Source organism: Paramisgurnus dabryanus, chromosome 5 (genome assembly GCF_030506205.2).
Source record: "Paramisgurnus dabryanus chromosome 5, PD_genome_1.1, whole genome shotgun sequence".
Classification (NCBI taxonomy): Eukaryota; Metazoa; Chordata; class Actinopteri; order Cypriniformes; family Cobitidae; genus Paramisgurnus; species Paramisgurnus dabryanus.
In genome coordinates this window covers 32,559,264-32,571,981 of record NC_133341.1, presented here as the reverse complement: position 1 = coordinate 32,571,981, position 12,718 = coordinate 32,559,264, and the positions used below count along the sequence as shown (strand labels likewise).

Here is a 12,718-nt window from a genome sequence, read left to right as displayed (position 1 = left end):
TTAAAAATACAACGTAAAATATTCAGCAGGCAAGTTTCAGTCCATTTAAATTCGCGTCCAAAAATTCAAGTCCAAAAATTCAGTCGTACAGATTTCAACATTTAACATCCGGGAACTGCAGGAAAAGCAGTAGAGTACCGAGTATAATCTCATCTGCTGTTAATCGATCTGGCCAGCAGGTGGTGCACGTGTTCGCCAAAACTTTGTACATGTAAGATGATTTATCCACTGCAGTGATGAATGTTGGCTTTTATGTTCAGTTTTAGTAGAACAACTGTAATACACTCATACAGAGAGTGTATTGTTTGGTTATGTTATTGACAGGATACTAAACGGTTTTTAAATGCCATATAAATTAAATAGGGCCTTTCTGCCTGCTATTGGCTTCGTTTCTCAAAAGCTAAGTTGATTGTAGATTTTATTGGTGGCAATCTACCATCTTCTTATGCCTACGAGAAACGGACACGTTTTTGTAATTCTTCACCTGAGTTTATAAACCATACTCGGATTATTGAACTGTTCAAGTTACAAATTGTGCGCGCGGATTAATAAACCATACGCACAATTAAACAATCAGTGCTCTCAGATTTTCAATCCATATCCACAAATTCATAAACAATAAATAAACAGTGCACACGCTTTCGCAATGGTTTTGCAAACTGAGTCCACTACCGCAGAGGTCCCCAACCACCGGGTCGTGGACAAGTTGCCACCGGTCGCAAGAACATCCTGAAAAAATGTGTATAATAGCTACGTTATAGTTTAATCAGGTGTTTTGTCCTCTACGAGCCGACTTCAAATAACATATCAATCCACTTCTATACAGGGCCGTGCTCACTCTTTTTCTTTGTCTCTCTCTCTCTCTCTCTCTCTCTCTCTCTCTCTACCAGCGCATCGGCGATCACATTGCTGTCATTAAGGCCGTAGCCAGGATTTTTCAAATACCGAGGACAACCCCTACATTTTTTTTTTATTATTTATATTTTTTCCATATTACAGAATAATAATAAACACGTCCAAACTACAATAGCACAAATGTAACTGTGTCTGTGAGAATTTTTGTTGGTGACTAATAGCATCCAAAAAAATCAATGGTTACATTTCATCATCTGAAGTCACCCTTTCAGTGGCGGATGCAGAACGTGACATATGGGTGGGCATGGATTAAGTCCGGGTGGACCTGAATCTATGGGTGTCACTTTTGAATAAGAAACTATAACAAGTCTATAAAATTCGTCAAAACTTCAGGAATCACAAGCGTATTGGTGAGAACACCCGAACTGCACGTCACATTTTTGACATTATTGATATACTTTAAATTGTAATGCAACATGACAATTAAGCCTTTTTGGTTAAAAAAATTATTGGGCTGTCATATAGCCTACAAAAAAGAACCTGCACACAGTGACAAGAAATATAAATGAACACAAAAAACCTAATACTTTTTAAAATAGCCTATTAAAACTGTTTAAATAAATTAAGCTACTAAATGCTTAAAATGAAGCTTCACTCTGAGCGAACACATACCTTGACGAAGGCTATTTGCCGATACGTTGGTTATAATAAATAATTTTTGCAAGTGAGTGTGCAGTCACTATTTTGTGTTATAAAATAAAGCTTCTAACATCATATTCTCTTCATACAAATCACTAAAAATATATTTTCGTTCTCAGATATTTAAGTTAACTTACTAAATAAAGAAAGAAAAAGGGAATTGCTAGAATAATGTTTGACTCTGAGGTTAAACGAAATGACAAATAAATAAACATTTAATATACTTTTTGATGACCATAAGAAGCGGGTACTCGTAAAGAGCGGAGCCGAGGAGCGCGCATTTCAGACGTGAACACGAAAGGAATAATGGGTTTAGTTATGCTTTCACTTCATTTCCTGACAGTTTCACTTGTTAGTGGGGATAGTAATAACTAACAAGATGACACCGAATTACATACAATATAATTACCTAACTAAATCTGAGAGAATGCAAACCCATTACAATATTTTTTCCTCCGACGGGCAGGGCGCAGATACATCTTTGTAGCCCGACAGGAATTCGCCATAGCCCCGGGACAGTTAGACATGGATACAACTTCATATGGTGTATTTTACCTATTGCATGTTATGTTAAAAACAGTAAAATTATAAGTAAGCCTGATAACTATTTAAAAACTATTATAAAGAAGTTGAATGTTGCGTTATATGGTTCTAATGAAAAAAATATTCCCGAGCAGCTTTCAGCCATGATCACTTTGAGAACTTTTTTTGCAAGCAAGTGGAAAACGTATTTTGAATAACAATACGTTATAAATATGTGCTGCGCGCTTTCCTCTCAATAACATAAACACACAACAAATATGACAGCGGGGTAAAAAATAGAAAGGAAACATCTGATCACAGTGATGTTGTTTGATAGCCTACCAGCTCTCTAACTCAGCACTAAGTCACGCCATGTTTATTGCTACACTTTATACAATATAGTCTATTGCTTTTAGCAACAAATAGCCTATCATAACAACCTATAAGCCTACTGTGTAATTGAGACATTCATTTAAGAAATGCATTAAAAGCAGAAAGAATAGGCTGCGGAAATATAGTGGGTTCACTATAATCCACACCACAGACGTTCTTGGTTTGCTTCTTATTTATTAAATCGAGGCAATTGTTTGATTAAACATTGATTAATATTAGGATACAATTTATACAAAACGAAATTCACTTTAAAGAAAGTCTTTCTACAAAACAAACCTATGCAGGGCTCGCAAAATCGCTACCCCGACGTCCCGAGTATTATTTATTTTTCATTTCTGATTGGGCGGGCCAGCTGTCAATCTAGCTCCGCGCCTGCCTGCAATTAGTTTCATTTGCGATATCAAATGAATGTCTTCATTTTATTCATAAAGTCATACCTTTGCAATTCTTTGATCGATTGTGTTTTAGAAGTACTGTATGCTTGAACTCTAATGACAGCAATGTGATCGCCGATGCGCTGGTAGAGAGAGGGAGAGAGAGAGAGAGAGAGAGAGAGAGAGAGAGAGAGAGAGAGAGAAAGAAAAAGAGAGAGCGCGGCCCTGTATAGAAGTGGATTGATATGTTATTTGAAGTCGGCTCGTAAAGGACAAAACACCTGATTAAACTATAACGTAGCTATTATGCACATTTTTTCAGGATGTTCTTGCGACCGGTGGCAACTTGTCCACGACCCGTGGTTGGGGACCTCTGCGGTAGTGGACTCAGTTTGCAAAACCATTGCGAAAGCGTGTGCACTGTTTATTTATTGTTTATGAATTTGTGGATATGGATTGAAAATCTGAGAGCACTGATTGTTTAATTGTGCGTATGGTTTATTAATCCGCGCGCACAATTTGTAACTTGAACAGTTCAATAATCCGAGTATGGTTTATAAACTGAGGTGACGAATTACAAAAACGTGTCCGTTTCTCGTAGGCATAAGAAGATGGTAGATTGCCACCAATAAAATCTACAATCAACTTAGCTTTTGAGAAACGAAGCCAATAGCAGGCAGAAAGGCCCTATTTAATTTATATGGCATTTAAAAACCGTTTAGTATCCTGTCAATAACATAACCAAACAATACACTCTCTGTATGAGTGTATTACAGTTGTTCTACTAAAACTGAACATAAAAGCCAACATTCATCACTGCAGTGGATAAATCATCTTACATGTACAAAGTTTTGGCGAACACGTGCACCACCTGCTGGCCAGATCGATTAACAGCAGATGAGATTATACTCGGTACTCTACTGCTTTTCCTGCAGTTCCCGGATGTTAAATGTTGAAATCTGTACGACTGAATTTTTGGACTTGAATTTTTGGACGCGAATTTAAATGGACTGAAACTTGCCTGCTGAATATTTTACGTTGTATTTTTAAACAGACCGAATATTTTAAAGTGAAATCTAAAAGGTGAATGTGGACTATTGAATTTTTAATACAGAAAATATACACGCATGTTGAATTTCAGCCCTTAAAAATGCAAAACCTAAAAATACAATGCATTAAAATTCAAGCACGGTTAATACAATGCATTTTTTTTCAGGTAGTACAATTCAACAGGCTGTTTTAATTCAAAAACATAAAAATACAATGCATTTAAATTCAAGTACGGTTAATACAATGCAATTTTTTCAGGTAGTACAATTCAACAGGCTATTTTAATTCAAAAACTTTTGTCATTATTTTTCTTCCATACTCTTGGACAAGACTGCACACTTGCAATGCATTTTATTTGTTTCTGGTGTACGCAGTTGCGACCGGTGACTTCTCTTCGAGGGGCGTGCCCAACACATATTTTGACATGACGACCCACACACGACAGGCTAAATACATGTTGTGATGAGCTTCGCATCATGCGCCATCGAAAAAGAGGTCACTGGCCGCCACTGGGTGTAAGGTTCATTAATAGTTAAATGGTTGTGTAATGTTTTTCGTATTTTGACATAACACATAAAACAAATGAATGGCGGATGTGAGATCTATGTTTGGTATTGCACGTTTTCTGTTTTATAGCAATACACAAGATTATAATTTATAGCATACATTTTCTTTAAGTAATTTTAATTGATATACCATTATTTGATAGACAGTATGTAAGGAGAGGACAGGGTAGAGAGAGTTGTACGGACCTCGAGCCAGGATTCGAACTCGAGAACTGCCCACTACACCATCGTCTCCGACGCTTACATTTTTTTATAAATAATATTTGGTGAAATGCTGCTGTTTTTCACTGTGATCTGTACTGCTTTATATTTGTTTATGCATAAATTGTAATTGGTAGCTTAACCACAAAATTTCCAACACTGCTGAGCATGTGGGAAAGACAGCTATCATTACTTCTCACCCCTTCTTCCTCCTTCGCTTTTGGCACACTTGTTCTACCTCAGATCTCTGTTTGAGAGAGAGAAAGAGAGAGAGAGAGAGGCTGGCAAAATGTTGGCATCCAAGGAAAAATGTACTCATGACAAGAATGTTGTTTATTGAGCTAAGATTAGCTGGGCATCTCTACAGAGGAGCCTAAGATGAAAGGAGTTCATGGTGAGCTCATGATGTACTGTATGAAAGGAAAGAAGCTCTGTATGCGTCCATGGGATTCGGCTGTTGGATGTGAGAGATTTCAGATGTGGTTGTCATAGCAGACACAAAGTTTCTATTTTAGTGAGTTTGACATAGTCAGCAACACATATAACAACTTATCTAAATTATCATAATTTCCCTTTACCATCTTTGCTGAGCTTAATTCAATGCATTCTGAAATCATTTTATGTCATGGATATAAACAATAATACCTTAGGTTTGAATTATTATTTTTTGATTAAAGATTTAATTCTTAGATTTTTGTGTTTCAAATAAGACTTATGGGCCAGATTTACTAAACGGAGCAAATTAGCATAAGAGCGCAATTTCTAAAAAAACGCCTATGGGAGTGGTAATATCTGCGGGATATTTACTAAAAAAGCACAAATTAAATAACACAGGCACAGTTTGCATAATGACCAACGCAATCTACTAAGAGCAGCGCAAATTAGTTCAGGGTCGCAAATAAGCAGAGCGGATGAGGTGCAGGTGATCTACTAACACCTGATGAGCTTGAGTTCAGCACCACGGACATCACAGCTAACCAAACCATAGGTTTACAAAGGTTTTTAAGTTTTGAAATGTCTGGTATTGTGCGACTTCTAGTGACACTTCTCTTTTATATCCTCCAGCAAATAAAAAATAGCATTTTTTGGCAAACAATATTTTTAAAATAATATGTTCCTCTGGAATTCCAAATAAACTGTAATGTGTTAAAAAATCTACCACACGCTCTCTGATGCATCTTCTGTCAGCTACAATTTCAGCCATTTCAAGCACAAAATGATTTAAGACATACCTTTTTCTGTGTTAAATAATGTCACAAATACCAGTAATATCACATTAGTAAATCATGTTGCGTGAATCATTTGAAAGGGTCTGAAAGGGAAACTCCTAGAAATGCATATGTAATAAGGTCAGTCGCAAAAATAACTAGATCAATTTAGTAAATTCTGACTTCTGTTATTTGTGGTTTGTGCTGGCGTAAGCTGTTAGTAAATGTGGTCCTATAAGTCAGTAGTGTATGAAGGATGGGTATCTAAAATTCCTGTGTGGGCATCTCAGAAGATTTAGTAAGAGAGCTGAGATTGAATGTGCTTCACTGCATGTGGCCACCACACCCTGAACATCACTCAGTTAAATCTACATAACAATAAGTCTCAATAAGTTAAGTACAGTTAATAACCCATCTAACACACAGTGTGAACAGGCTCTTTGTGCTCGTTTATGTTTTTTCCAAGTGTATAATCCCTGGTTGTTATGTTCACCTCTTAAAGACCGCATCTGACTGCATTTACTGAACCTTTTACTGTAATGACTTGAGTTATAATTGTCCTGGATAATCCCAGTAAATAGATGGTGTATATTTAAGAATGCACATAAAACCAGACTAGATGAAGGAGTTGTTTTTAAAATTTTTCTTTATGAATGCAGTTACAGAACAAATCATTTGTTACAAATAGAAGTGACTCACGGTCATCTTTGAATGAACGTTGACATCACTGTCTGGAGATCACCACAGGTCTTACCACAGGTGATTTCCCCTTTAAAGGCACAATATTTAAGATTTTTGCATTAAAATATTCTAAACAACTAGCACAGTATATGCATTTTGTTTATGTGTACTTAAATGTTTTCAACAATGTTTGAATTCAAAGAATTTGCAGTTTTTACCAATGCTCAACCAGGTTTTCCCTGGTTTCTGATTTTGCTGATAGGTGTGTTTGACTGCGTGTGGCACTGCGCAGACCGATCGGATGACATCAAAGTATTGCGAGAGTGATTTTAAAGCAGTACTGTGATACCGTACTTTGATTTCATGCTCATGCCTTATATGTCAATGACGAAACAAGTTCCTAAAAATGTATTTTTAAAAATCTTAATTAATGCATATTTCTGAGTCTGGAGCAAAAGTTTTGTTTATTGAACAACATTTCAGTACATTTCAATATTTTTTTATTTAAAAAAAATGTCAGGTGGTACAACCAATACTCAGGCTATTTGCCAGAGAAGTTTTAATGCGATCCCTGTGTCATGCTGATTGTTGCATTTTAAATTATAATCCTGAAAATAGCTTGAAAGTGTAAAACAACTTTATTATAAAATAAACATTTAAGAACTATACTTTTAAAAATAATACTTTTTTAAAGTATAATAACAATTATAGACAACATTAGCTTGCATTTATTAAAACTAAAATAATTAGCTGGATTATTAGCTTATATTTTAGCTTTTATTTCTTGGAGCATTTATAGAAGTTGCACCCTTTGACTTTCTGGTTGCACCACCTGACCTCTGCAATGAATTTGTTTAACACACTTCTACTTGGATGTTGCTATAAGCTTTTTTCTGTGATATCAAATTCATAAATATACTTTTAAAATACAAATAAATGTGTTTGATAAAATAGTACACCTTCAGTTTTACATCGGTTGTACCACCTGACACAGAAACTGTAACAGCTTACGCATTACATTAAAGTAGCTATTTTTCAGTATTTGAGAATCTACAAATTATTATCATTTAGCCATAAAGACCACCTGTGGTTCACTGAATGATATGATATCATGTTTACTGTTGTTTATAGGCTTACTTGTTAACTTCTTAATGAAAGACCCATGATTGTGGTTGTACTGTACTACCTTGACATTTCAGAACATCCATAAAAGTTTTAAAACATCCCAACAACTACTGATATTTGTGAAATTTGTGAATAGGAATAGGTTTCGAACATAAAATAATGCCAAAGTATCTTATTTTGAATTTGTAATAATTTCAACACCAAAACATTTTAACAGCTAATTTGTAAGGACAGTTTCCAAAGTTTGAGATACTAAACCAAAAATGTGTATTTATTGTTAAAAAATACTGAAAATATATTTGAACTAAATAGGTTTTATAAAAAAGTGACACATGTCATTAAAGTAATATCACAGACAACAGCAGTACCACACATGCACATAAACTACATACTACTGTACATACTGTACACAATCACACTACACACACAGTCTCTCATGATTTTCTTGTAATATTTAGTTTGTAAAGGACTGAAAGTGGGCTAACAGTGTGTTTAATTTTAAAGGAGCATCACAGACAAACGTTTACTATAAAGATCTACATGTGGAGACACACGGCTCTTGTCTTTTCCTGTCCGCTTTGACTCATGTCCTCACAAAAAACACACTTAAACCCTTGCTCCTTTATAAAACGCCTCTTTGTGGATTAAACCTTTTTGCAAGTACTGAGCAAACAAATCTGCTTCTGTTTGGAGAAGCGCACACAACGACAATACGCTGAAATGGGAGGGCCGTGCCTTTGATGGTTTGGTGTGGACCTTCGAACCCAAAATACTAAAGTTATTTTTATAGTACATAATGCCCCCGGACACAAAAATATGCGTGTCATGTCATTGACCCAAATGCTGAAGTAGTACTTGAAGCATCTAACACGTCTCTGTTATGCTACACTGTGAGCTTATATTATAATGAGTATAGCTGTAGTGAACTTATTATTATAAAACTTTATTTCATGACGTGAACATCCCATCATCAAGCTACACTGTTGTTTTAGCGTCCTCTTGTGGCAGATATTACATATTGTGCCTTTAATGCAGATTTCCGACCAGACAGTTTTCCTCTTGTAAACATGATTGTGTTTGTGCATGTGTTTGAATAATCAAATGTTGTGGTTTGTTATGAAGAGGTGCACTGTTGCTTGTGTAAGTCATCACGGTTGTGATTTCCCCAGGTGGATGTTAAAATGGGTTACAAGAATCCTTTAGAGTTTCTCTGAAGGGGACGTCCACAGTCGGGAATCTGGGAGTGGATTATTTTGTCTTGGACCACTAACAACCACCTAGAAATGCCCTGACCACTACTATAATACAGACAAGACACCCACAGTCCCTCACATTCCTGTCGGTACCGTGGATAATGCATGTCCCCTTTTATAAAACGTCCCGCCCAGGCTAGTCCAGCAACGCTTGTGTCGGAGTTTCAAATATTTACCCAGAATCTCCGACACAATCCAAACATCCCCTACATTTCGGGTTCGAAGGTCCGCACCAAACCATCAAAGGCACGGCCCTCCAATTTTTAAGCGTATTGTCATTGCGAGCCTCTTTCCAAACAGAAGCAGATTTGTTTGCTCAGTACTTGCAAAAAGGTTTAATCCACAAAGAGGCGTTTTATAAAGGAGCGAGGGTTTAAGTGTGTTTTTTGTGAGGACATGAGTCAAAGCGGACAGGAAAAGACAAGAGCCGTGTGTCTCCACATGTAGATCTTTATAGTAAACGTTTGTCTGTGATGCTCCTTTAAAATTAAACGCACTGTTAGCCCACTTTCAGTCCTTTACAAACTAAATATTACAAGAAACTCATGAAAGACTGTGTGTGTAGTGTGCGTGTATGTGTACAGTTTATGTGCTTGTGTGTGGTGCTGCTGTTTTCTGTGATATTAGCGGTAATGTAACAACAAAAGAAAGACAATAGCTGTGTTTTCCATACCCTTGAAATTGCACAAATTGACATTGCGAATTGAAAATACGGACATTGGAGACACGTCAAAACTGTTATATATTGCAAAAAAGTTTTTACGCTTACATGAGGTGGTTTTTCATGCAATTCGGAAGAGGCGTATTTCACAAAACTGTTTATTCACATTTCCAGGTCATCTGATGTATTAAGTCAAATAATTATTGTATAAAGATGACGCGGTATGAGTCTGAGTATAAAAGGCTTTCCTTGTCAATAATGTTTGGATAACGCTCCTACATCTCGTTTGATTTAAAATGCGTGTACTATTACCTACAGTATAAGAAACACCTACATGTTGCCGCTCCTAAGTATAAGGGGTTTTCCTCGGCATTAATGTTTGAATAGTACTCTTATGTCTCCTTTGTATAAAAATAATGCCTAGTGCCGTGGATGTGATATTAGTAAACCTACCAACATCAATCAACCTGATGTTTGGAATGACTTATCGCAGGAAGAAAAACTTCAGTCACACATCATCGGTTTATGGAAACAGCGTCATTTCGCAAGTTTTTTTGTTGACGTTTTAAAAAATAGCGCTAAAGTTTTGTGCAAATCTGTAACGCACGCAGCTACTGAAACAATGACTTACTGCTGTTGGCTAAAGAGCACATAGACTGTGAAGCGTTTCATTTACATTTTTCGTATTCTTGAAGAAAAAACTGAAAGGTTTCGGTTACTCAGTAGTGGATATCAGTAAAAATGTGTTGAAAATGTTCAGCAAAAATCAAACGCCGTACATGTCTACCCTGCTGAAAAAAAACAATAAAACCATTACAGAAAATTCTAATGGTTTCCATTGAAATACCAATAGGAACTATTAGCTTTTACCATTAAAACCACTACACTGTATATAAATAAATAATCGTGTAAATAGTTCCTTTGCATTTCTTGTCTAATTTTGTCTAATTTATATTGGACTTAAATTCAAACCTACCTGTATAAAAAAAAAATTTGGGGGGGGCTACCAAATAAATGGATTGAAATATATACATTTAAGTTTCTCTTTATCCAAAGTGACTACAGTGCATTCAAGCAGTACTTTTTTATCAGTTTGTGTGCTCACTGGGATTCAAACCCATGACCTTTTAGCTACAAGAACATCTGGAAACAAAACTTTGTAGTTTTTGTCATATAGCTAAAACTTAAACACTTTCTTTGCTTTCTTACTGTTTTCTTCAGCCACACTGTAAAAATACTTTGCTGCCTTAAATTTTTTGTTGAATCAACTCCGATTTACAAGTCATTTCAACTTAATATTATTTATCTTGACTAAAGATGAGTTGTTATAACTACAGGTGAGTTGTTATAACTTAAAAAATTAAGTTGACTATTCTCAACTATATTTTATAAGTTGTGAAAACTCATCTTTGTCGACATGACTTGTAAATCTGAGTTGGTTTAACAAAAATTTTTAAGGCAGCAAAGTATTTTTTACAGTGCAGAGAGTTTCTTCTCCCATTAAATGAATGGATTGATTTATGTTTTTTTATTAGATAATCTTAATGCGTTTAACAGCTTTGAAGTGGTTTTCCCAAACTGAAGAGTTAGATGTTTCAAATCGCAGAGACGTGTGTGTTCCTGCATCTGTATATGATGTGTGTTTGTGGTGTCAGGGGCTGATCAGAGGTCAGATTCAGATGATTTAACAGAGATGGAGGGTTTTATGTGCTAGAATCGTGACTGTCAAGCACTTAACATGCTTGAGAAACAGGTGCTTTCAAGTTTGTGTAATAAAGATTGTAGGCCCATCTCTCTCTCTTGTACGTAAAATTGTAAAATTGCAGTTTTCTATCAGGGTAAGGGTTAGGTTATAGTATTTAAAACTAGTGCTCTAACTTAAAAGAAGTCAATGGGATGTCCTCATTTACACAAAGAGAGGGAGATCATAAGGACTGCTGTGTGTTGGCAAAACAATATGTGTCTGTATGTCATAATACTGTATAAGAGACCTGACTTCATATCTTTTAGATACTTTATGTATATTACTGCTTTATTCTATTATTTTTCTTTGTGTTAAGCTTTTTGTTTTTATTTTATTTTTATTTATTTACCCAACTTTTAATTTTTGCACTATATACTTTGTTTAATTTTCACTATTTGTACGCAACCCAGCTGCAAATGCTTTAGCAATACAAATGCACAGTTTTTTTCATGCCAATAAAGCACACTTAAAGAGAGAGAGAGAGAGAGAGAGAAAGAGAGAGAGAGAGACTATAGATGGAATGTATACAGATGGCCGTACAGGAAGTGGGTGGGTGTTTCTTTTAGGTTGTGGCTAAAAGTCTGAAATTGTCCCACGTCTCTATCACTTCTACACTTATAATTGTGTGTGCGCGCGTGTGTGTGTGTGTGTGTGTGTGTGTGTGTGTGTGTGTGTGTGTGTGTGTGTGTGTGTGTGTGTGTGTGTGTGTGTGTGTTTTGGCCCATTGGTCTCTGGGCAACGGCTCTCACAGTTGTTGTGGATTCCTGCAGTTCATCTGTTGTGTTTGAAGCTCAAGGTCGTCCGGCGGGGCGATAAGTCTTCTGTTGTTGTTACATACGCAGAAGCATTCACTATGTCACACAGTTTGTGTGATGTGTTCCCATTGGAATGAGTTCCTCACAAGTGAAAAATGGGAATCTCAAACTCGTCTTTGTTTAGCCGATAAGGGCATCTGTGTGCGCGTGCTCTCTCACAAAACAATCGTTCTTTAAATATGTTTTTCCCAGACATGTTTGTGAGGGTTTTCAGTGATGTGGTAAAGTCGTTTAGTTCTGTGTAACGCGCCATCACCAGTTGACTCACGCTCTTGATCTCGTTAACCCTACTAATAATTTAAAAAATGATAACATGGATCCTGTGCCTCGTTGTTTATTATATAATACTTGAACACTGCAGTTGAGCAGCATTGTGGTTGTGGGAACACACATACTGATGAAATGTATACCTTGTGCATTGTAAATCGCTTTGAATTAAAGCCTCTGCCAAATGCATGAATGTAAATTAAAGTTGCATTCAGCTCTCAGTAATGTTTTGACGTCGCACCGGCTCATACAGTCCTCTGTCTGTGACCCGACTCTCAACAGCACCTCAGGGTTTGATCTGCTG

The 12,718-nt window shown here is 36.2% G+C and overlaps 1 protein-coding gene across 2 annotated transcripts in view; it reads left to right on the top strand.

Moving 5' to 3' along the window:
* Positions 1 to 12,718, top strand: part of rnf43 (ring finger protein 43) — a 108,652-nt gene that overhangs the window by 73,590 nt on the left and 22,344 nt on the right. The gene's annotated exons all lie outside the window — the stretch shown is intronic.